We start from the raw sequence: 26,814 nt of genomic DNA on the forward strand, positions 1-26,814 counted from the left end.
CACTGGAAAATCACATAATTCTCCAGAGGGTAATATTGCTCTCCTCCTTTTCCTTATCAACCATCCATGTATTATTGTGATACAACAATTCCAGTCCCTCGTGCAGTTATCCTCCATAGAAACTTTCCATAAGTTATTTTGATTGTGATCTTTCTCCAACCATGCTAATTTGCATTCTTTTTTTTCTCTATCCACTTCACGTACCACCGCATGTTTGGTTAAATTGTTAGTCATATCCATATATGCCAACACAATATCATTCTTCTCTAGCCATGGAGGAATACATCCAACTTCACCTACTTGAAGCAGTCTTGTCCTGGGTGAGAGATCTTTTATTTCATAAGCAATAAGCTTATTAGTGAAAGGGAGAAGCATACACTTGTGCAATAATGAGCTTACAGGCCTTACACAATCCCAATCAAATGGAAGACGTTCTCTTTGTAACACACTCATTCCTGTAGTTGGTTCGATAAGTAAGCACTCTTTATTATCTTTTACTGTGATACATTGTTTATAATACTCTGCCCCAAAGAAAAGCATGATCTCTCTATTCCATTGAATTGAAAAAAATGATGTAATACGAGCCTTCCAATGACCCATGCTTTCAACAGTAGTGTTAGGCTCATCAACTTTAACTACTACATCATCCCCAAGCTTATAAACATCCCCATTGAACACTAACTTTTTATACATTGTCACATGTTGGGATTGTAGAGAATTCTCTTCAAGAGACCAATAGTGCTCTACATACTTTTGTTCCTCCTGAATAAGTGGTCTAATTATTCCTCTCTTTTGTTGTATTGCTATACCTTTTTGTTTTATCATTCTCCAACATGCAATATCTTGATTTATTATTTCAAGCTCCCTCCTTAGCTCATTCGCCCTCTTGACTGATGAAACCTCCAAGATTCCTTGTTCATGTGTTGCGTGGCAAGATGTGCTGTCACGACTTCTTATCTCAAAAAAAGAAGGAAGTGACAAACACATATGAACACTTTTTAATGTCCTCTCATGTGGCAAAAGGCTATCCTTGTCTTGCCGTAATATTGAGAAAACCTCTGTAAATAGTATTCTTCTATAATAATGAATGTACGATATCTCCATGTCTTTTTTATTGGTCTTGATACCAACATATGTTAGTACCTTACGTTCAAATTCATAACACCAATAGATATCATGCATTCCATGCTTGCAAACATCATCAAGTATTTCTCCAAACCCTGTAAATAAAATAAGTTAGTAGACATTATTAGAGGCTATGAGAAATTGATATATTGAATTAATAAAGATTCATACCTGCAACATGCTCAAGAGGAGAAGAATTTGCCCCCATAGACTCTTCCTTTCTTACTCTCCATGAAAGAAGCAAGGAACGCATCATTTCTATGCTTTCCTTTGACCAGCCTTTGTCGCGACTGTAATTATAAACCCCATGGGATATATCTACTAGAAGAATCCCCAAGTCATAGATTTCTCTATGTAAGTCAGAAATTCTTAGTAAAATATATGGTAAACACCACTGGATGAACTTTTGATTCTCCTCTGCCTTAAAAATATCATGGTATTTGCTTGGAGTGGATGGCCAACGATCATTTCGAATGGATTGTGGAGCGAGGGAAAATACCTTTTCAACACAAGCATCTATTTCTCTCTTTGTCTCATTGGATGTAGCTTGCATAAGAGCACTTATATATTTTTTGAATACATTCAATGCAAAAATATGCATTGAATCATAGACTAAATCCAATGATAAATTGAAACCATATAGATCATGCAATCTCCACATTATAGACTCTCCTGATAATCCTACTTCCTTGAGTATACATTCTCGTTCAATCTGTGTGAATGCTTTTTTGGATTGTAAAAGTGCTTCTTTCATTCCTTCTATGGTACGTTTTTCTAGAGGATACCGAGCTTGATATCTATTTCCATCATAAATATAGTGACCTTAAAATGATGAGTTATTACTATCCAAGGTAGCCTGAGCTTTATCCCTTCGACAAAAGGATTGTCCTCCATCTTTAAACGTTCCAAGTTTGCCTTGGGTTGGATGATCACCTGTGACCATCATTAACATTACACGTATCTTGCAAAATTGTGTTTGTTGAGCGGAATTATCAAAGATACGTTCAATTGGATAATTATAAAACACATCCACTTCCTCAATGAATAACTCCTCAAGCTCTTTTATTAATGGTCTCAAAAGGATCCCGAATGCAAAGCTTGAATTGCGAATCAATTTCTTGCTACTTAGTGGTAAAAATAATACAGGAAGAATCCCAATCCTAGACCTTTTGCCACTGTTTAAAATCATAATTCCTACTGCTCCACAATCCTTTTGAGTTGTTTGAGAAGCTTGGAATCCATCCCAATGTAGAAGTAGAGCGAAGTTTCGAGGCTCTCCCTACATAAAAAATTAATTGAGTACAAATACGCATAGAGCAATAACTAGTATGGCTCTATGTGTTCACAACTAGATTTGGTATACATATGATTCTATGAAATATAACTAGTAAAATATAACTGTTATTTTGAAAAGATAACTAGTGAAATATGTACATTGCATGGCTGCTGATGGTGTTTATTCAAAGTACGACACTTATTGCATATAAATATATACTCCTTGGTAGATTCGCTCCATCCATGCTGAAGTGTTTCTGATTTTCTTGGAAAGGTGGAAAACACAGTATTACACCTTGAGTTTTGGCAGATGATAGGTAGCTCGTACCCAGCATTTGGATTCCAAAAATCTTGGACCTCACGACATTTTGATCCATCCCAAAATTCAAAGGATGAGTTTGGATGCATAGAAACTGCTTGTCCAAGCCATCTCTCCTTGTGGCGCCACATTTGTAAAAATCCATGGCAAAAGCTTTGACTTTTTACTAAAAGTTGTAGCTGATTCTTAATAGGTAAATAGTCAAATGAAAGCATATCCTTTCATGTCTTTTGACACCTTGGACACTTGGAAGAACAAATCAAGCAATCACGTTTCAAGATGCTTTGTCTTCTATTTCCTAAATAAGAACACTTTTCAACATTTCCCACATACAGATCCTCTCTACTCGGCTCAAAAAGCTCTATCTCATGAGGATTATCACGTGTACCTCCACAAATCTTATAGCGTTAAGATTGAATCATTCCAAGTCCATTGTACATTGTAATCAATTGCTCCCAACATGCAAGAATCCTTACTCCATCCAAGGTCCCATCCCATGTCTCAGGCAATTGAACTAAGAGCTTACTCAAGCTTGGTTTCAAAGGCTCATTATCTCGTTTTCCAACTCTCTGGCCACCCATATCACCAAACAAAAGTTGAAGCATTTCATCCTGGGCTGTGATAGATATTCTACGTTTATCCCAAAGAGCTTGTAACTCAATTACTTTCTCAAGTATCTGGATGCATAGTAAAGACTCTGTACTTGGATCAACGTCTTCATGCATATCTATATGTTCATCATGTTCTTCTAACTGCTCAACATTGTTAGCATTATCCTCACAATGTTGATCTGGGTCACTATATGCATGATCTCCATGATCATGAACATCACTTATTATATCATCATTGCATTGTGGTGTTAATCCTATCTCGAGTCCCAAGTCTCGATATTTCAACCTCAATTGTTGATGAATAGCAAAGGTAGAAGGAACAACATATCTTCCACCATGACAATATAAAATGCAATTGCACCAAACTTGTCTCCTCTCTGTGGGCCCATCTATAGTTTCACTTAATTGTTCCTCATCTTCGGCCATAGTCAAGTTTGGATTTTGTAAACCAACTCTCCTATGCATATTACCAAGTAAATCTTGGCGGCTATGATGGTAGAAAGTACTTCGACTAACCATCTGCCATCCTTGATTAGTTTTTGAACACTTGTATAAGCATGAGCATCTTCTCATATCACTTGAGGAACTTGCCATCTGTGCCACAAGAATACCATTCAATTAAAACTTTATATAATCTCTTAACAATTATAGTTTTCAAGCTTACTTTTCCAAGCATGGTTAAACATCTCACCAAACAAGTGATACTTGGAGCTTACTATAATAAAATTATGCTTGAGAACATGAGGCACACATTTGGCATAGTTTAATTTCTTTAAAGAACATGAGGTCTACTCGTAAGCATGTACGTGTTAAATATTTATCCACTATATTAAACAATTGCCCTTGATTTCATCAACTATTCCCTGTTTGAGTGTAAGAAAATGTGGTGACAAGTCTAATGAATCTATGGATAGGAAGATCGTGTCCCTAGGGCCAAAAAGGCCCATCACAATAGTTATCATTTCCCAAAGCATGATTAGACATCTCCTCAAACAAGCAAAGGACATGTTCTATAAAAATTTCTCCAGACACGATATGTACAAGTGGACTAATGTATTGCATCTTACTCTCGCAGTTATCCTTTTTTAAGCATGGCTAGATATCTCCTCAAACAAGCAAAGGAGAGATTACGAAACCCTACTTGGATAGGAAGATCGTGTCCCTTGGGCCAAAAAGACCCATCACATCACTTGGATACGAAGTAGAAAATGACTTAGGCACTACTAGGGAAGCACATAAAAAACACTCTAATCCACATTTACAAACCCACATAGCACCCATGTGGAACCATAACCTAGCGTAAAAAGTAAACATGAGAACCATAACCCCTGTTTGGATAGGAAGATCGTGTCCCTAGGGCCAAAAAGGCCCACCACAACAATTATCCTTTCGTAAAACATGGTTAGACATCTCCTCAAACAAGCAAAGGACATCTCCCAAGCATGGTTAGACATCTCCTCAAACAAATCATTTTAGGATGCTTACTATAATGAAATCATGCATCAAGACGAATATCTATTGTGAAATTTTCATAAAATTGAATGGAATCTATGAGTAACATAGCACTGATCTCAACATTATTGAAGGTGTTGGTTCTCAAGCTACGTGACATATGCTTGTACTTATTGGTCCTAGTAGAGGTGTTTCTACAAAAAGGATGGTCCTAGTAGAGGTGTTTCTACAAAAAAGAGTTACAAAAAAAATATCAAGGACAAACATATTCAAATCATGTAATTGACAATTGGACCACAAGTCGCAACAAATTCAACAACCTCGATTATGCAAATGCATCCTGCAAGTATCGTATAAGAATATTTAGTGAAAGAACACATTGCATGAGATGCACAATCAGCCTGCAAATATAGTGCACAAGAATGTATGGTGAACACACTTAGGTGACAATGCATGGTGCAAGAGTGTGCTATTATGAATATGGATGTGTCCTACTATGTGCATGAGTTGTATGTAGAAATGCACACAAAGTATATGCCTTTTCACAAATCAAGAAATGGTCCCAATAGTTTCTAATATAACTAACATGAGCTCATCATGATCCATTATGATAATCTCATTTTCAAACATTTATATGCATTTTTCAATTTTGTAATTTGCTTGAAATTAAACCTCCGTTTTTCATGAAAATTATCCTATAACCAAAACTTAAGGAAAATAAGGATTACAAGGCCTCAAGCTCACTCATGCCTAATCCATTGTGGTAATATCAATGGTATAGGATTGAGTAGGAAAATAGATGCTTGTTATTGCATATAGATAGGAGAGTGCCCTTGTTTAAAATGCACATTGCTTAAAATGAATCTATCACATTGCTTAAAATGCACAATTAGAAAAATCATGTTGCTTACAATGTCCAATTAAAGAAACAAATATGGTGCCTTATTGCCTTTCTCCCCAAAAAGAGCTATAAGATATTGACTTGGGCCTTCCCAATAACATATTATGAAAAAACCATTAAACAACAAGAATAAGGCTAGAATATCTTTGTAGATTGAGATTGAGAAATTTTATAATAGTGCTTTGTCGGAGACTTGAAAGTTAAATGCATTGGTGGTTTAAGACAAGGACAAGAGCTACATGTTGTTTCCTCTCTACCTACAAGTTGAGAGAGTTTCCCAATCATAAAGCAAGAAAGCAAGGAAATTAAAAAGGACACATCCCTCATTACACTATGGCTCTCAACAAAGATCACTGCCCACAAACCCAAATGAGAGTGCAAGTGGACCCCTTTTCTTAAACATTTTCATTTTGCACCTTGCATGCTAAAATGCAAATAACAAATATGCTTCTTCATTTGCACATTGTCTTTATTAACAACATGGCTAATAGAAATAAGACTTTCAAGCAATATATACACAGCATGACATTAAGCATATAGGTACTGTTCCCTTGATGATGCATGGTGATAGGAAAAAGAATCTCTATGATGTGTTACATGTACCCTCCATAACCAAAAACTTTCTTTCTGTGGGACAAATGGCTGAACAAAATCTACAAGTTAGATTCAATAGAGATGGATGCTATATTGAAGAGTATGGTCAAGGATGCAAACTCATTGCTAAAGGCGAAAGAAATGGCATGATGTTTACATTGGATACAAAAATTCCAGCATTGAATGTTGCTATGTACTAACATGACAATGCTGCAATAAGGGACATTGAGATGAATGTTGCTATGTACTAACATGACAATGCTGCAATAAGGGACATTGAGATATGACATAAAAGGATTGGTCATGTAAATGTTTAAAAGCTGAAGAATATGTAGCATAAGAAAGTTGTAATTGGACTCCCTAAGCTCAAGGATTTGAAATTGGGACATGTATGTCAGTCATGTTAATCAATATGGGAAGCAATCAAGGCTTCCATTTATGAGGCATGTAAGCACTACTACTAGACCATTACAGCTTGTACATTCTGATGTAATGGGACCCTCACAGAATGCGTCTCTTGGGGGATCACGTTACTATGTGTCATTCATAGATAACTATAGTAGGTACACATGGTTGTATGTGTTGAAGCACAAGAGTGATATAATGGATGATTTTCAGGACTTCAAGAGACATTTGGAGAAAGAACTGGCTTGATACATCTCATGCTTGAGATTTGATAGTGGTGGAGAATATGTATCTTAAGAATTTGATCACTTCTTGGCAGCCCATGGGATAAAAAGGTAGTTGACATGCAGGTACACACCACAACACAATGGTGTGATAGAAAGAAAAAACAGGGTGATCATGGAATTGGCTAGAGCCATGTTAAATGAGAAGATCCTACCAAATGCATATTGGGCAAAGGTTATAATGACTGCTATGTATGTCATGAATCGTACACCAACAGCAGGGATACATGAGGTGATTCTTCATGAAACACTTTATGGGATAAAGCCTAACATTAGCCATCTTAAAGTCTTTGGATATTTAGCATATGTAGATGTTCCAAATGAGAAGAGGAAGCAACTTGATCCAAAGGCAAAAAAGGCCATCTTTATTGGGTATGCACAAGATAGGAAGGCTTATAAATGCTACAATCCTTCTACTCATGAGACATTGACCTCAAGAGATGTAGTATTTGATTAGCTGAAATCATGGCATGAGAAGAAGACCATCTTGATGAATGATGATGACATATATACGTACCACCTCATGAGAGAGAAGAGTCTCATACTACACCTCAATTGAGGAGATCAGAAAGAGTCAAGAAGCTTGTGGACAGGCTTACATATAGTGGCTACACAGTGAGGCACTATGCATATATGGCAAAAGTCACTAGCTTCAAGGAATCCAAAAAGTTTTTTGAAGCTATTTTGGATGATCACTGGTGTAAGGAAATGGATAAGGAGTATTCAACATTGGCTGAAAATGACACTTGGGATTCGGTTGATTTGCCTTTTAAAAATTTCCTATTGGTTGCAAATGGATATACAAGATAAAGTACAAATCATATGGCAGAGTGAAAAGATACAAGACAAGACTTGTGGCAAAAGGGTATGCACAACGATATGGTTTTGATTATGTGAGGAGACATTAAGCCCCGTTGCTAGAATGGCAACCGTGAGAACAGTGATTGCATTGGCAGCATCTAGAGGATGGAGTATGCATCAGATGGATGTGAAGAATGCTTTTCTCAATGGTGATTTCGTTGAGGAACTATACATGGATCAGGCCGAGGGCTATGTACATCCAAATTTTCCTACACGTGTGTGTAGATTGAAGAAAGCATTGTATGGGTTGAAGCAAGCACCTAGAGCATGGAATGCTAAGATAAGTGCATGCTTATAGAAACTTGGTTTCACTATGGGAAAGGCTTATCGTAGCCTATTCACAAAGAAGACAAGGGCTAGTTATGTTATATTAGTCATGTATGTGGATGACTTGATCATTACAGGTGATGATGTCATGGGAATTGGAGACATCAAGGAAATGTTAAATGTTGAATTTCAAGTCAAAGATTTGGGTGAATTGAAGTATTTCCTTGGGATTGAGGTTGTCTCTACACCTCATGGTACTTGGTTCTTGCAAAAGTAGTATGGACAAAACATGTTAATCAACTATGGTATGTTGGATTGCAAGTCTTTAAGCAGTCAATTGGAGCAAAATATTAACCTACTTGTAGATGTTGGACATGAGATTGAGAATGTCACTATGTATAGACAAATGGTGGGTAGCCTGATTTACCTTACCATTACTAGACTGGATCTTTGCTATTCAGTTAGACTGATTGGCCAATTCATGTAGAAGCCTATGAAGCCTCACTTGAATGCAGTGAGGACGATCTTGAGATATGTGAAGGCTACATCAGATTATGGTCTATTCTATGAACATGGTAAGCCTTTTGAGCTTACAGGATATAGAGATGCTGATTGGGCAGGAAGTACCTATGATAGGAGGTCTGCTAGTGGATATGAATTTTCCCATGGTAGTAGTATAGTCAGTTAGAGTAGTAAGAAGCAACCTAGAGTTGCACTCTGTAGTAGTACTGAGGCAAAGTATAGAGGTGCTGCACTAGCTGCATGTGAGGCACCATGGCTCATGAATCTTCTTGATGATTTGGGCATGTAGGGAGTCAGGCCTGTCACATTCTATTGTGCACAACATGAGTAGTGTGCCCTTAGCCAGTAATCCTATCTATCATGCTAGGACTAAGCACATTGAGGTACGCTATAACTTTATGAGACAAAAAGTGATTGCATGTGAAATTGATTTGGTCCATGTGAGGACAGAAGACTAAGTTGTAGATATCTTTACCAAGTCATTGGGTAAAGATAAGTTTGTGCATTTCAGAGAGCTACTTGGAGTGAAGTACCACGCTTGAGCTTGAGGGGGAGTGTTGAGAGTCAAGCTTATAAACCTTGGTTCATTTGTCTACCTTATTTGAATAAGGTTGAGTCATACTAACTTAACCATAGTTAGATCTAGGTTACTTGATCTTTGTATGTGTGGTTTGTTGACTTACAGTTGACTGTGTGAAAGATAATGATTTGAAGAGGGAGCATGGCTACTACCCTTATAACATGTCTCTCTATCTAGTTTTTTACAATGAGACATATAAGCAATTTCTTTAACAAAAAATCAAAATAAACTCAAGTTATAGAGCTTGGTATTCCTTTAGTCAAGACACCAAGTATATAGAGAGCTCATAGTAATGTAAAGGCTCTATTAAGTGATCTAGTGGTAGACAGGTCTAGTAGGGTCAGATACCCTATTAAAAGATTTGGTTTTGAAGGTTATGCAACTCACTATTATGCTTATATGGTGAAACTAGTTGAGGATGTTGAGCCCACTTGTTTTGAGGATGCTGTTGGTCATGCTCATTAGGATGTAGCAATGGATGAGGAGATGGTTGCATAGACAAACTCTCTAAAACACTAGAATCTCCATCAAATCCCAAATGACTAGTAGATGCATCATTACCATCCAGAACTTTCTTCTTTCCTTTGTCTTTGCCTGCAACACTTATAGATCCACTTGAAGATGTGGGGCTACTTCTTAGTCTCCCAGATCAAGAGCTCACTGTAGATGTAGTACTAGATGATGTTTCTGGTCCGCTAAGACCATGATTCTTGCTTTTCTTTCTGCACATAGCTATCATGATCATTATCATTATCTAATACATCACCAGTAGGTGCATATACCAACTACTCAACTCATCAAAAATAATATCCCTACTCCCTCTCAACTCACCTATGACAGGGTTATAACAACCATACCCTTTCTGCTCTAAAGAGTATCCAATAAAAATAAAATTTTCAGCCTTTGGATCAAGCTTCTTTCATAGCTCATCTGGCACATGAAAATATGCAACGCAACCAAATACCTTCAAATGTGATACATCGGGCTTCTGGCTAGTACAACATTCTTCGGGAGTCATCCCATGAACTGTAGCTATGGGAGTTCTTTTCATAATATAAACAACAGTATGGATAGCTTCACAACAAAAAAGTTTTAGCATATTATTTTCAACCATTAATGCCCATGCAACTTTTGCAATATGCCGATTTTTTCTTTTTGCAATCCCATTTTGCTGTGGGATATACATGCAAGTAAATTGCCTATTTATCACATGAGTCCTCAAGAAGCTAGTAAACTCATTAGAGAGGCAGTCTCCCCCTCCATCTAATCTCAAGCACTTCACTTTAAAGCCTGTTTCTATTTCAATAGCTACCTTGAAAGATTTGAAGTGCTCAAATAAATCACTCTTTTTCTTCATGAAATATACCCATAGCTTCCTTGATATAGTCATAAATAAATGTGACAAAGTGTTGCTGCCACTAAGAGATACATTTTGTGTAGGCCCCCAAACATTTGTATGCACTACATCAAGTATATTTCTTCTCTCTTCTCTGTCATGCAAGAAGGGTTGTCTCGCCTGCTTACCAAACTGGCATGCTTCACATACTTCATGAAATTCTGCCAACTATAAAAGAAGAAAACCCTATAACCAATCCTCCGGACTGCATAAATTTCAGCCTTTGCACATTTGCATGTCCAATACGTTTATGCCATATTTCAATGTCAGCAAACCACTCCTTTTTCTTTAGCATACATAGCAACATCCATTGTAGGAATTCTAGCATCTAAAGTGAACATGCAGCCAACTCGACTTTCTTTTGTAACCAACCTGCACTTATCATTAAAGTCTTCTACAAAACAACCTTTTGCATTGAATCGAACCTACAACCCTTACTCTACCATTTGGCCAACATTGCATTTCATCTTTCAATGCCTTTAATTTATCTGCAATCGGAGGGATACCTAGCTCTACCTCCTTTTCTTCACCTGAAATAATTTCATAAAGGCCCTTTCCAATGAGAAAGTTCATCACACGAAACTTCCATGAAGGGTAGTTGTTCTTGTCAAGCTTCTCAATAATGGGATTTCCATTATTCTCTGCCATTATCACAAAAAAAGATACAACACAGCAAGCTAGTCTTTTGCAACCTTTCATAACAAGTGCACAACAATACACCAAGCAACCTTTTTCATTGATTGCTCAATAGTACATGTAATCTAAAACCTATTTGTAGATAAACCATATGTTTGCTTCATGGCAAACACCTCAAAAATTCCAGATTCAAAAGCTATAACATGTGCACCAACTTTCGGTTAATATAGCCGAAATCGCAATGTATCCTAAAACTCTTATCCACAACTTTGTGGCTCTAAAATGGGGCCTGAAATGACCTCAAATGCCCAAAAAAACATTGCTCTATTGGCACACCAAATCTCATAGCAATTTGAGATTTTTCCTCTACCCTACTTCTGGTGCCTCCATAGGCACTATCCAAGAGAAAGAGTAGAAGAATGGGAGAGCTTCTTACCTATTGCTTGCTTACTCGAACCTTGCTTCTTTTCCTTCACTTTAGTCTTCAAAATTAACCTCTCTCAATGGCGCCGCTCTGATACCCTGTCAAAGAATCGCATGGTGGGGGGACTTGCTTGAGCTGCTGCGGCCGGCAAACACACATTATATACACAAGAGGAAGCTCACTCAAGAACACAAGAAGAGAGATGGAGGCCAAAATTTTTTCTTGCTAAGTTTTTCTTCTTCTTTCACATACTATACAATGTACACAAACTATAGATAAGATACATCATAAAGAAAAGTGGCCTACTAAGTCAAATAGTGCATAACAAACTACACTAATTGACTGGCGCTATATCTTTGCCATCTGTAGGTGGGTGTAACAACCTAAATATAATAAGTGATAAGTTAGTGGCGATGTGAGTATCATAATGACCACAAACATGCTAAGTGTAGACGTACCGATCAATCTAGGTAGGCGGTCCATCATCAATGTCCGCACGTGTTGAGCTCGCCATCTCAACATATATCTCTCCTTTTGTAGCACAATGAAAATTTGTAATATTGAAATAGCTAGGTAGCACTAGGTATGGATGGAATAGAGATTAGCAAAGATAGGGTATCACTAAGATTTATAGGAGATAGTTGAAAATACCATTAGCGAGTCCTATATCATTTATAAAAATATAATAAGAAGTAATACATGGCAACATCAACAAGCAAAAATTAGAGGGTCATAAACTCACGTAGACCCACAAGATGAATATGATCTACATCCGATAGTAAAGAGTAATTATGGACCAGTAGTCAAACATGCTAAACCAATATCAAATGTGCCATCCAGACTACACAAGAATAAGCCCAAACACATACATAAATAAATACACATGGAAAAGTTGTGAGAGGTGTATTCAGTCACCAAAACTGAAGTAGAAAATAGAGCATTTGTAGTAGAAATGAGGAGCCATTAGAGATTTTTTAAGCAAAAGCACGTGGCCCGAAACACGTTGAAAACTTCTATTCATCAATCGGAGTTTGTTAGATGGCCCATTTAAAGATATGCAACTTTTGCTTGAAAAAGTAGCTACTTGATCTAAAAGTTGGAAAAAGTGTGTAGGGGGCCAAGTTAGTAAAAAATGATGTCACAAATGTGTTTGCGCTTTTCGATCTTGAATACGAGCTCATTTGGGCCTCCGATTTTAAGCAAACTACTTTTTTCGATAGTACGAACAAGCAAGAGATGAACAAGTTTCTTGGTAAAGACTTGATTAAGAAGGTTAAAGAGGTTTAAAAACCTCAGAAAACTCAACAACATGGGGGGTACATTTTTCAACACACCCTCTCATGGCCTTCAAAAATAGATTTGCTAGTGCGCAGATCGGATGTTGTATACTCGCGTAGTGAATGCCGGAAGGTCCCCAAGAACAAAAGAACTCTACTTTTTGCACAAAACTCAAGGTAAAAAGCATGCACGATATGAACAAGAGACCAATTCGGTGCAATCTCCCCCCATGCCTTGTGTGAGCGTTCCACAAAGCATATATTTTATGTATTAATCATCTTCAAGCTCAAATAATAGCCTACATTACAAAATAGCAAGCTTCTGGCTTTTGAGTTTGCTTTAGCACAAAATAGAAATAAAGCTAATGGGCGGTGCCCAGAAAGTCAGGCATACCCAATACAATGTCCAAGTACAAATAACATAATCGTGCGCCCAGGCGCATACAAAATAATAAATAAATATCCAACGCCTCAATAAATAGGTGCGAAAAAATATAGGTGCCATGCCTAAGGTATGCACCCATCAAAATATAAGTGATAACTCGAATACTCGCTATCCTCCAATGCTTTCCTCCGCCACTACTGCTATCTCTACACATCAACTGAAGCATTCACAATCGTTAGTAAAATAATACAATTAAACTGACAAAAGTGAATACCTAGCAGTCTTCAGCTACATAAATAAATCAACTGGTTAGAAATCAATCCTAATCTTAATTTATTACGAGTGCGCACTCTAAACTCATAAACGTTTATTAATTTAATATGCATTTTGCGAAATCACCTATGTACACACTAGATTAATGAAACGCCTGAAAAGGATAGGCGTCCCCATCAACTTCTCGCACAAAGAATCCACTTTGTGTATGAGCCTCGGTCAACAAAGTCTACGGAATCCACCGTAAAACCTCACGGAATCCACCGTGGCATGGAATCCACTGTGAAATATGCCTCCTGGCATCATACCCCTGAGGTGGGATAGCAATTGACCTCAATTGCTATTAGCTCAATGTGGAGCTAGCAGAGTGGAGAAAGCATTTAAGTCTCTAGCGTGCATCCATTGGGCTTCCTCTACAGGATGGTTCTTAAATTTGACTAGATATCTAGAATATCTTCGGCCAATTCTAGTGGTCATAAAGTCAGTATCTATGATAGCTTCAAGTTCAAGTATTTCAGTCTCTTCTTCTAACAAAGGTGGGTTTTCATAAACAGGGTGTACAAGTAATTGGCCTCTAAAGGGTCGCAATAAACTAATGTGAAATGTGTTGTGAATTTTCCAGTGAGGTGGTAATTCTAACTTGAATGCATTGTCATTGATTTTGTGAATGATTTTAAATGGTCCATAGAATCTAGGTGCTAATTTGACAACTGGGTGTCTATCTACACTTTGTAATCTATGTTTTTCTATTCTCAACCAAACATAGTCATCAACTTTGAAATTCATTGCTTGTCTTTTCTTATTGTCTTGTTTGGTATATGATTGCTGGGCTTTGGCAATCATGTCTTTAACCTCATCAAAAATAGTAGCGTGCATAGTGGCAATATCATCAGCACTCTGAATTCTATTTGATAAAGATGCAATAGGTGTAGACAATCTATAACCATAAATCACTTCAAACGGTGCTTTCTTTGTAGATGTGTGTGGTGTATTGTTATATGCAAACTACAGTAAATGCAAATGTGTGTCCCATGTCTATGGTTTAGAAATAGTGTAAGCACGTAAAAGATCTAAAATAGTACTGTTAATGGCTTCTGTTTGTCCATTAGTTTCAGGATGAAATGCAGATGAGAAATCAATTTTTCTTCCTAGGTTAGCAAACAAAGTATTCCAAAAGTTGTTGCAAAATCTAGAATCACGATCAGAAATAATAACTTTTGGTAATCCATGGTTAGTGAAAACAGTTTTCAAAAACAATTGTGCTGCCTGAGATGTTGTTAAAGTTTTCTTACATGGAATGAAATATGCTTGTTTACTAAACCTGTCTACTACAGTCCAAATCATATCATGGTTAGCATTAGTATTAGGTAAACCAGTAATAAAATCCATAGAAATTTGTTCCCATGGTCTTGATGGAATAGATAAAGGCATAAGTAATCTATATTGTTTACCATGATGTCTCTTAACTCTTTGACAAATCAAACATTCAGAAACAAAGGTAGATACATCAGTGTCCATATATGGCCAATAAAAATCTTCAGTTAATGTACGTAAAGTAGATATGATACCTCTATGACCTTGATATGGAGGACAATGAATCTCATTCAAAACAAAATATCTAAATGGAACTGTAACACATAATCTCTTTTCATAAAACATGAATCTATCATTATAAGACAGTGAATCAATAGGAATCCAGTTATTTTCAACTAATTTATTCCAATCAGCATGAAAAGTAATGTCCTGATGATAAGTGTCTTTCATAGGGGTTAAAGAATCAAATGATATAACAGAAATATTATGAATAGTAGGTCTTCTACTTAATACATCGGCCACTACATTTTCTTTACCGGGTTGATATTGGATAATCGGATGAAAACTCTAAATAAAGGCTGCCCATTTGATATGTTAGTCAGATATTTAGGGTTGGCTAAGTAAATGTCTAATACTTTGTTGGTCAATCTTAATCATAAACTCAGAACCCATTAAGTAGTGTTTCCATTGTCTTAAAGCTTGTACTACAGCTAATAATTCTTTATCATATGTGGAATATTTAAGTTCGGAGGGTTTCAGTTTACAACTAGAATAGACTATAGGATGATTATCTTGCATAAGTACGACTGCTATTCCAGATCCGCTAGCATCAGTAACTACTAAAAAGAATGGTCTATTAAAATCAGGCAGTTGTAATACAGGAGCATGGGTTAATGCATGTTTCAATAAGTCAAAGGATTTCTGTTGATTATCAGACCAATGATAAACAATACCTTTCTTTAAAAGTTTAGTCAAAGGCAAAGCAAGTAATGAAAAATTTCTCACAAATTTCCTGTAAAAACTAGCAAGACCTAAGAAAGATCGTAACTCATGCACATTTTTAGGTATAGGCCGGTTCAATATTGCTTCTATTTTCTTAGGGTCAACTTTAATACCATCTGATGATACAATATGAACTAAATATTCAATTTCTGTTTTAAAGAACTCACTCTTTTCCGGATTAGCATACAGTTGATTATCTTTCAAAAACTTGAAAACCAAGGATAAATGTTGATAATGTTCTTTCTCATTTTGACTAAACACCAAAATATCATCAAAGAAGACAATAACACAATGCTGATATTTCAAAAATATACGATTCATCATTCTACTAAATGTAGCAGGTGCATTAGTCAATCTGAAAGGCATCACTAAAAATTCATAATGACCAAATTGTGTTCTAAATGCAGTCTTGAATATGTCAGACTTATCTAATCTCACCTGATGATAACCAGATTTAAGGTCTATTTTACTAAATATGGCATAACCTTGCAGTTTATCCATAAGGTCATCGACTCTAGGAATTGGATATCTATTCTTTACAATGATCTTATTTAAAGCACGAGAGTCAATGCAGATACGATAAGTATTATTTTTCTTCTTTACCAACAAAACAGGTGCACCAAATGGAGAACTACTAGGTCTAATCAATCCTCTATTTAGTAATTCCTCAACTTGATTTTGAATTTATTTTTGCTCTATCTGGTTATGCCTATATGGTGCTTTACAAGGTGGCTATATACCAAGAATCAAATCTATTTTGTGGTCTTCTGGACGTGAAGGAGGTAAACCAGGTGGTAGATCTTCTACAAAACAGTCTTTAAAGTGTGCAAGAAATTCTTTATGCCTAGAGTGCATATGATTTTCTTTAACTTGCAGTTCATTCACCCAAATTAGATAAGATTTACTACTTTTGCGTAATGCACGTTTAGCTTGAGTATGAGAAAGCAGTGGAAAAGCATTAGATGCATGCATACCATACAATGTAATATGTTTTCCTTGAAAATGAATATTAATTGAATGTGTGGAATAATCTATATCAGGGTTATGCTAATGACGCCAAGGCATACCTAAAATAATATCACTGGACTGTAATGGTACAACTAGAAAATTCCTTCTTTCAGTGTATTCACCAATTTGAATTTTTAAGTCATGCACCTCTTGTGTTCCATTATACCTTGTGCCTAAGAATGCTGCTTTAATACGATAATGTGTAGGAACAGTCTGTAATTTCAATTCTTTCACTAACTTTGCACAAATAAAATCATGAGTACTACCATCATCATGCAAAATAATCTTTTCTTTTCCATGCACTAGACATTTCATTGTCAATAAAGAATGTGGAGTTGGCATACCTGGTAAAGTATCCGAAGGAGTGGTAATGTCGTCTTCATCTTCTATGAAATTAGGCATTTCTTCATGTTCTTAATCTTTCATTGCTCCAAGGTAGTTGATATGGACAGGTGGCTTCTTCGATTGGCAATTGGCTGCTAGATGTCCAGGTTGGTGGCATTTATAACACACTATAGGTTTGGCTTTGGTTACATTGTTTGCAATGGCACGAAGTCTAGGAATATTAGGATTTGGTTGTGGAATTGGCTTAGGGTTTTGATTGGTATTCGATGGTAAAGCAGGTGGTTTTGCCCAAGTTTACGGAAAGATGATGAAGGAAAACAATCTTGATTAAATCTTCTAAAATTTGAATTGAATTGCTTAGATCCATAGTTACCATTGGTTTGAAATTGCTGTGGATGTTTGTCTCTTCCTCGAAGCTTGTCTGCAGTGTCATAAGCTAAAGAAATTGTGTCTTCAAGAGTTGTAGGCTTGAACATATTGACTTCAGTGTAGTAATTACCAAGTAATCCAAACATATACTTGCGCTTGTGAGTCGCTTCAAGTACATCTTCAAGCATGCGTAACTGGAGTAATGCATTCCAAAAGCGTTCGGTGTACTGAGGAATAGGCTCACGATCTCTTTGCTGAAGAAGGTCCCATTGCTTTATGGCTTTTTCATGAAATTGTGGAGGAAGGAAATTCTGCATAAACTTCTTCTTGAAATTCTCCCAGGTAGTGGGACAATCTATACTCTTACGAACCACAGTCCACCAAAGAGATGCTCTATCCACTAAATGATTAGTGACACACTTGATTTTATATTTTTCTGCATATGTTTTCTCATGAAAGTAATCATCAAACTGACTTATGAATGCAAGAACAGTTTTTCCATCTCGGGTGCCATTGAAAGTACAGAATTTGAAATTTCTTTTACTTATCTTTGTTTCTTTGCGAATGGATTGAGCTTCGAGAGTCGCATCGATGGTACGTCGAATAAGATCTTTAGATTGTGGTTCCTCTTTGTCGGTAGTCGATCTTTGTAAATTAGCCAATTGAACTTGTAATGCTTACCGGGCTCGTCGTTCTTCATTCAACTGCATCATAATTAAATCCAGCTTTTGCTCCATTGTACGTTCAGAAAGATCGCCTTCAGCCATTAAATCATCCATATGTGGTTCTGTCATCCTGCAAAACTTCAAAAGATCTCACACTCTCAAAATCCAATTAGCGGGATGAGCATAGCTCAAGATCGGGTGTACAAGGCTTATATATTTTTATGTGTGTTTTTCACAATCTTCGTCTTTGACTATTGCGGGATTTGTAATCTTCGAAAAATCTACATTTTGACCTTCTGCGTGTGCTAAAACTGGTTCAGCAAATCTGCGTATGCGAACAGTACCTTCCAAAGAACAACTTTGCAATACGGAGTTTCTGCGCAGGAACAGTCTTTCTAGGAGTTTTGGACAGAAGTCAATTTTGACTTCAAGTGACTTGTCTGACTTGCAGAGTTGCAAGCTTATGAGACTTGCAGAGTACCAGAACTTATGTAACTTGATCAACTTGATAGATTTATGTGACTGTTGACTAACAGAACTTGCAGAACTTGATCAACTTTTGGAGCTTTGTGTGATTTGTGGCTTAAGAGACTAAGCTTTAAGCTTAGTAAAACAAAATCGTCAATTTGTAGAGGGGGGGCTGTTTTCTCACGCCAAATTTCCGCCAGGATGCCGCCCTGTTGCCGTTTTTTGACGAATTGAAGAAATAAGCTTTTTAAGCTTGAACTAAGCTTATTAAGCTTATTAAGCTTACTTGAAGACTTATCTCTCTGTTTGTTGACGACTTGAAGAAGAGGATGTAGGAATGGTCCTCCGTCATTGCAGGCGGTCCTTCGCGATCAGATGATGAAAACAGAGGTTCTTGACCGCCAGGAATCCACCCGTATCGACCGTTCACGATGAGATTGACCGTAGAGCTCGATCGTTCTAGGAGCTCCGCATTCGAACAAGATGGGTAGCGATTGGAAGCTCTCGATCTCTTCACTCTGATACCACTGGTGCGTAGATCAGATGTTGTATGCTCGGGTAGTGAATGCCGGAAGGTCCCCAAGAACAAAAGAACTCTACTTTTTGCACAAAACTCAAGGTAAAAAGCATGCACAACATGAACAAGAGACCAATTGGGTGCAATCTTCCCCCATGCCTTGTGTGAGCGCTCCACAAAGCATGTATTTTATGTATTAATCATCTTCAAGCTCAAATAATAGCCCAAATTACAAAATAGCAAGCTTTTGGCTTTTGAGTTTGCTTTAGCACAAAATAGAAATAAAGCTAATGGGCGATGCCCAGAAAGTCAGGCATACCCAATACAATGTCCAAGTACAAATAACATAATCATGCGCCCATGCGCATACAAAATAATAAATAAATATCCAATGCCTCAATAAATAGGTGCGACAAAATATAGGTGCCATGCCTAAGGTATGCGCCCATCAAAATATAAGTGATAACTCGAATACTCGCTATCCTCCAATGCTTTCCTCCGCCACTGCTGCTATCTCTACACATCAACTGAAGCATTCACAATCGTTAGTAAAATAATACAATTAAATCGAAAAAAGTGAATAGCAGTCTTTAGCTATATAAATAAATCAACTGGTTAGAAATCAATCCTAACCTTAATTTATTACGAGTGCGCATTCTAAACTCATAAACGTTTATTAATTTAATATGCATTTTGCTGAATCACCCGCTATGGAATCATGCCCATGTACACATTAAATTAATGAAACGCCGGAAAAGGATATGCATCCCCATCAACTTCTCGCACAAAGAATCCACTTTGTGTATGAGCCTCGGTCAACAAAGTCTACAGAATCCACCGTGGCACGGAATCCACCGTGAAATATGCCTCCTGGCATCATATCCCCGAGGTGGGATAGCAATTGACCTCAATTGCTATTAGCTCAATGTGGAGCTAGCAAAGTGGGGAAAGCATTTAAGTCTCTAGCGTGCATCCATTGGGCTTCCTCTACAGGATGGTTCTTAAATTTGACTAGATATCTAGAATATCTTCGGCCAGTTCTAGTGGTCATAAAGTCAGTATCTATGATAGCTTCAGGTTCAAGTATTTCAGTCTCTTCTTCTAACAAAGGTGGGTTTTTGTAAACAGGGTGTACAGGTAATTGGCCTCTAAAGGGTCTCAATAAACTAATGTGAAATGTGTTGTGAATTTTCCAGTGAGGTGGTAATTCTAACTTGAATGCATTGTCATTGATTTTCTGAATGATTTTAAATGGTCCATAGAATCTAGGTGCTAATTTGACAACTGGGTGTCTATCTACACTTTGTAATCTACGTTTTTCTATTCTCAACCAAACATAGTGATCAACTTTGGAATTCATTGCTTGTCTTTTCTTATTGGCTTGTTTGGTATATGATTGCTGGGCTTTGGCAATCATGTCTTTAACCTCATCAAAAATAGTAGCGTGCATAGTAGCAATATCATCAGCACTCTGAATTCTATTTGATAAAGATGCAACAGGTGTAGACAATCTATAACCATAAATCACTTCAAATGGTGCTTTCTTTGTAGATGTGTATGGTGTATTGTTATATGCAAACTGTAGTAAATTTAAATGTGTGTCCCATGTCTGTGGTTTAGAAATAGTGTAAGCACGTAGAAGATCTAAAATAGTACTGTATAATTGAAAACCAATATTTCTCTCTTCTCTTTTTCTCTCAGTATAATTGTTGTTCATGTGGACTAAGAGAATGAGGGGAAAGGGGTATTAGATAGTGATAAGATAAAAATGGAGCAAGGGAGCACATCAGTGGCCAGTAGCGGCTATGTGGAGCATCATCAGGCAACCTACACATCTCAAAATTCATGAAAAAATAAACTTATGCTAAGTTGCTATTTTAAAGGAAATTCAATTCTATTATTATTTTCGTCATGAAATTGAGATACATATGGGTTGAATTTCAATATGGAAGTAATATATGTTGTGTTTAAGGGCTACAAGCTCAAAATTTTAGAACGTGTGGTTGTCATAATCTGGAAATTAATTATCTAGTACACTCAAAACACATAAATTTGAGAAATATGATGATAATTAATAAAATTGATGGAAGTAATGTTGTATGTGGATAAAATAGTGTATGCTAGTTGCGATGGTTAGTCTTTGCTATTGTATGATTAGAAATTTCAAAATAATGAGTATTTATAATAAAAATTATTTAAATAATTTAATAAAAAATTAAAAAATGTTTTTAATTCAAAATACATAAATAAATAGTAAAACATGTTCACATATATGGTGGACTATAGGGCATGACGTTTAGCCTTAGTATACATCCATTTGCATGTTAAAGTGCCATTTAGTGAGTGTTTTTATGGAGAATATCATATAATGTAAAGGATAGTTCATATAATGAATCAATTTTCAATGAAGGCTACAGTGCCAAGTTTTCTTTTATGAGAAAATGAATGATTGTGTATCAAAGTGTGGAAGAAGCATGGGTTAGCCCAGCTCCATCTTCTCAACATATCGTATAACCTAAAGAATAGTCCATATAATGAATCAATGTGCAATGAAGGCTACAATGCCAAGTTTTCTTTTATGAAAAAATGAATACCTAAAGGAGCAGAAGCATGGGTTAGTCCATTTCCATATTCTCAACATCGCACAACCTCAGAAGAAAGCATGGAAAGAATGTATTTACACATCACATGGCTGGTTTTTAGTTGAGACTATTTTAGCAAGTTAGGGCATAATATGGCTGGTTTTTAATTGAGACTATTTCACCACATTAGGGTATGGCACACTATATATGCACAAAACATGGTATCAAAGAAGTACTCCTAGCCTAAGAAGAATAATCAAATATGGCTTTGCATTGATTTTAGAGAGTTCAACAAATAAACAGTCAAGGACTATTATGAGTTGTCATTCATTGATCAAATGTTAGATCAGTTAGGTGGTAGAGATATGTACTCCTTTATGGATTGTTTCACCAATCATAATCAAATGGCCATCGTAGAGGAGAATAAGCTAAAGATGACATTCTTAACCGTGTTTGGAACCTAATTTGTGTATCATGTCATGACCTTTGAGTTATGTAACACACCTGATTCTTAGCAACATGCAGTTGATAAAACGTTTGGTGACATTTTCCTAGAAAAGCCAGAAGTTTTCATTGATGATCTAGGGGCAACTACCACTAGGGAAAGGTAGTTGATAATTTTGTGAAAATTCTTTAAGCATTGCAAATAGTTTTATATTGCTCTTAATCCGAGGAAATGTGTCATCGGAGTACCCTACAAATTAATACTAGGACATGTGGTTAGTTTGGTTGGAATGATGACTGATTTGAAAAATATCAAAGTCATTATTACTATGAGTCCGTAGAGAAACCCCAAGGAAGTGCATAGTTTCCTATTGTCCATCCAATATTATGAATGATTCATTAATGGACTTACTAAAAGGACATTACTATTGATAAATTTATTATCTTTCAACTATTCATTTGTTTGGAGTGACACATGTAAAATATTCTTCGAGGATGTGAAGCTAGAATTAGCGAAAGTACTAGTCTTGAAAGTATCCAAAAGAGATGAGACATAGGAGGAGAAATGGTACCATCGAATTACATTTGTAAGTTGAAATTTGGATGTCTCAACTCAATTATACGTATTTGGAAAAATAGTACCTAGGAATAGTCTTTGCTATGAAGAAATTTAGGCATTATATCTTATATGAGACGGTAGTATTTAATGCAAATGTAGAGGGGCTAAGATTAATATTGAAGAAGTTGCAGCTACCTGATCATCTAGTAAAGTGACTATGGTGTAGTCCATTTGTAGAATCACTATGTATCCTCATATCCATTACCTATTATGCCAATGAATAATATCCTACCACATCATCAAGGCATGTAGCGGATGCTAGCTTATGTAGAGCTTGTTATCTCAATATATAGAATCCACTTGAACTTCATGACTTATGTATACAAATAGTATGTATTCAACATGAACACTAGAAGTTCAATCCCATAGGTAGAAAGGTAAAATATTATTACTATGAAATAGACTAAGATTTTTCAACCATTGGACGTGTTACCAAATTATGATATGTGCCACATATCTTAGTCTATAACACAATCAAGATCAACACCTTCATCTTCATTATCTTTCTCTTCCTCTTCTTCTATGCTTCCTCAGTGGTTCTAATGTCATGTTGTTCTTCTTCATAAGTGGTAGATCTCTTCCCTTAAGTGCTTTGATAATTTTCTAACTTTGGGTATCTATAACTTGATCCCATCAAGCTAACAAAGAGAACATGCCACATTATCATATACATGTCTTACAATGTAAGGTCCAAACTCTCTTAAAGAACTTCTTGATGGTACTATGGTAGTTATCTAATTTTCTATTATAAACAATTACCCACTCAAACCTATCTTTGTTTCATAGCCTAGGTTTTTTTAGTCTTTGAACTGCAAGATCTATATCTTATGGCTCTCCTTCCCAATTCATGAATCCTTTGAGCTAGCAAATCTTCTCTACTCATTCCATCTTCAAATGGTAGTAGATTTCATCATGTTTCAATTACCTCCTCTATTACAATGATTGACTTTTGGCCATATATAAACTTTACATGCATATATCTTATTGTAGCACTATGAGTAGTGTGATCAAGCTATAAAGCATATGGAAGTAACTGTGGCCACTCTTGTATCTTTTCTCTCCATGCCTTTGCTAATGCCTTGGCAATTGGTGGGTGATGTTGTATCATGAGCAATGTTTGAGGATAATCCTCTCACACCACCCAAGGACACAAAAGCAAAGCAACATCAATATTGGTTAGTGGCTGGGTGCTAGCCTCTAATAACTTGCAATCTCGTCAGAACAATTTGAATAGCAACCTTCGTGACACAAAAGAGCACATCAATTTCTTTCCCTAACACCACCACCCAACAGGAGTTCAAAATCTTCTATACATGTAAATAAATGGAGAACCATAGGTATTCAAAAACAATCTCATCTATCCCGTGGAACAGTTAACATGCATGCACTAAAGTATGCTTCTTCAGTTGCACCTCACCGTTAACCAGAAAATACTATCTTGTATCTTTTGTCGTAGCACACAAGTTTGGAATAAGTCCTTTAGCCTTTAAAAATATCATTTTAAGATAGTCTTCTCTTAAATGATTGGAGTAGGCAGAGTGGCCTCTTAATATGTCCATTTACATAGACATGCCAACTCACAAAGTGGATGCAAAAACACGCCTCTTTGGCTATTCATGACTCCTTAGAATAAAACATCTCCTCCTATATAAAGCACTTTAGTCTCAACCTATCAGCCACCTCAAAACAAGCGGATTGCCTCTGCTTTCCATATGTCCATTAGCCGTCAAACGTGTCTGGCCAGGGGAACAAGGCAAGGGATGGCCTGCAACGCAAGCGATGTAAGCCTACAAACACTATAAAAAATGTAAGCAATGTAAGCCTCGACCCCAACGCGGGCAGTGTGTAGATAAGGTTTTGACTATCGTGATGCTAACTATTCAGAAGCGCATAGCAGATCATGCCTACATTAGTTGCGAAATAGCCTCATGGTTTTAGCGCTATAATTTTGAGGAATCTGTCAAATCCCCCGTAAATCCATCACCTAAAAATAATAAAATCATATCTTTTTTAACTAAAAAGATCAAATCGTATTCACAAGTCTTCGGTATGCAGTTAGCCCCAACAATCACACCAAAATGTCAAAATATATCTTTGTCATAACAAACCCGTTAAAACTTTCTTCTTGTTCAATATTCGATGCCTTCTAGCTTATGTCCAACTTATTTCTACAATCAATTTTGTGCTTGCTATAGCTCTTAAACCATGCAACTACAAGTTACCATAATTCTCCACTTGCTAAATCTCTACAAAATGAATACCTTATGTCCGACTTGCAAGCTAGTGTGTGCTTGCTCTACTTCATCGAGATGTAGTTTCCAACTTATTTGAGATAGATCGAGCTATCACAAAAATGAGTGACATTTTAGCCCTCCCTTGAGTCCCCAAACATTTATGTGTAGCAATTTACTTGAATCAAAGATAAAACTAGTCCCACTCTCATCGTGAGATGACCAATAAAGAAAATTTTCCGAGTACATGGATCAAATACAAAGATGATTCTGCTCTTATCAAACTTCTCTATAAAGCATGCTAGCTGAACTTGTGGATCAAACACATAGGTAAAATCATCTTCATCCAATGCAAGATACTTCTCTAGGCCTGAAGACAACATACTAGAAAAACCATAGAATTCATATGCGTAAGAATAGTCCACTCTACTATCCCAAGTAAGGTGCTCCATAGAAAGTATGTTTGGGAGAAAAAATTGTATTGCTTTTGCAAGGCCAAAGTTAGGAGTTTCTTAGCGCATTTATAATAGTTATATTTAGCCATGGAATTTGTCACTGCCAAAGAGTAGTTATTGTTCAACAAGCTTCAACCCCTTAATTACCTAGGAAAATGATAGAATTCTTTTTAAGAAATTGATTATGAGAGTAGGAGTTATCCCCCATTGAAGTTGCAAGGGATTGTTAGATGTTTAGTGGAATTTGATAAACCTGGAAAAAATTTGGGACATTACTAGTCATTTGGTCAAGGGGACAAAAACATATGAAGTATTGATTAAACCCTTTGACCATGCAACTTAATTATTGTGTAGGTGCCCTAGAGTACCACAATATAGACTACCCCCATTATCATACCACCAATCATATATTTAATAGTGATTTCTTCAAGGTTTGTAGTTATGGATTTAGTTGTATGGATCCTACTTGAAAAACATGGCACGAAAAGTGAGGGATAGCCTAGAGTGCTTTCACACTTGGACTCTCCTCTCCAACTTATCCAAGGTCCACTGAGTTTGCCACTTTGCTATTAAGCAAAGGTCCTTAGCATTTATGAATCTAACTGGCATATAAAATCCACTTCAACTTTCATGATTGATATTTACAAATAGTCTATACTCAGCATTAATACATAGGCACACAAGCAAAATAGCATTACTCTCAAATTGGCTGAGATTTTTCAACCATTGGACATGTAACCATATGACATCCAAAGATGTCAAGGTATTCATTGTGTATGGTCAAAAGCCACTGTGACTTAGGTAAGAAAATTTCATAGCATAGAGAAAAGAAAAAATGTAGAAGCATGAGGTACCAAGCAATAGAAATCCAAGAGACAACGCAAACCTAACTATAGAATAGATTTACCATATAAGAGCTTGTGCTTAATCCTTTGAAAGCATATACATCCACATTAAGACTAAAAATTGAGACTATGTTTTAGCAAAAATCTGATTTAATCCATCCCATATGCATTGGTGTTCACCATACATATGATTAACCATCAACATGTAATATGTCTAAGCCTCAAAAAGAGGCCCAAATATGCATTAGAACAATTCAATATCCATGCACTCTACTAAAATCAATATTAGCACACTATTTTGGAGCTTCAAAACACCCTTCTTTCAATCGAAAGATTTAATATCTTAACCTGCTACAATAGTCC

The 26,814-nt window shown here is 36.4% G+C and overlaps 1 pseudogene; it reads right to left on the minus strand.

Annotated features, from left to right (window-relative positions):
• Nucleotides 1-3,126: 3,126 nt before the first annotated feature.
• Nucleotides 3,127-26,814, minus strand: part of LOC148012613 (uncharacterized) — a 32,686-nt pseudogene continuing 8,998 nt past the window's right edge.

Source organism: Lygodium microphyllum, chromosome 27, assembly GCF_053477565.2.
Source record: "Lygodium microphyllum isolate KBCC chromosome 27, Lygodium_microphyllum_v1.1.10, whole genome shotgun sequence".
Lineage (NCBI taxonomy): Eukaryota > Viridiplantae > Streptophyta > Polypodiopsida > Schizaeales > Lygodiaceae > Lygodium > Lygodium microphyllum.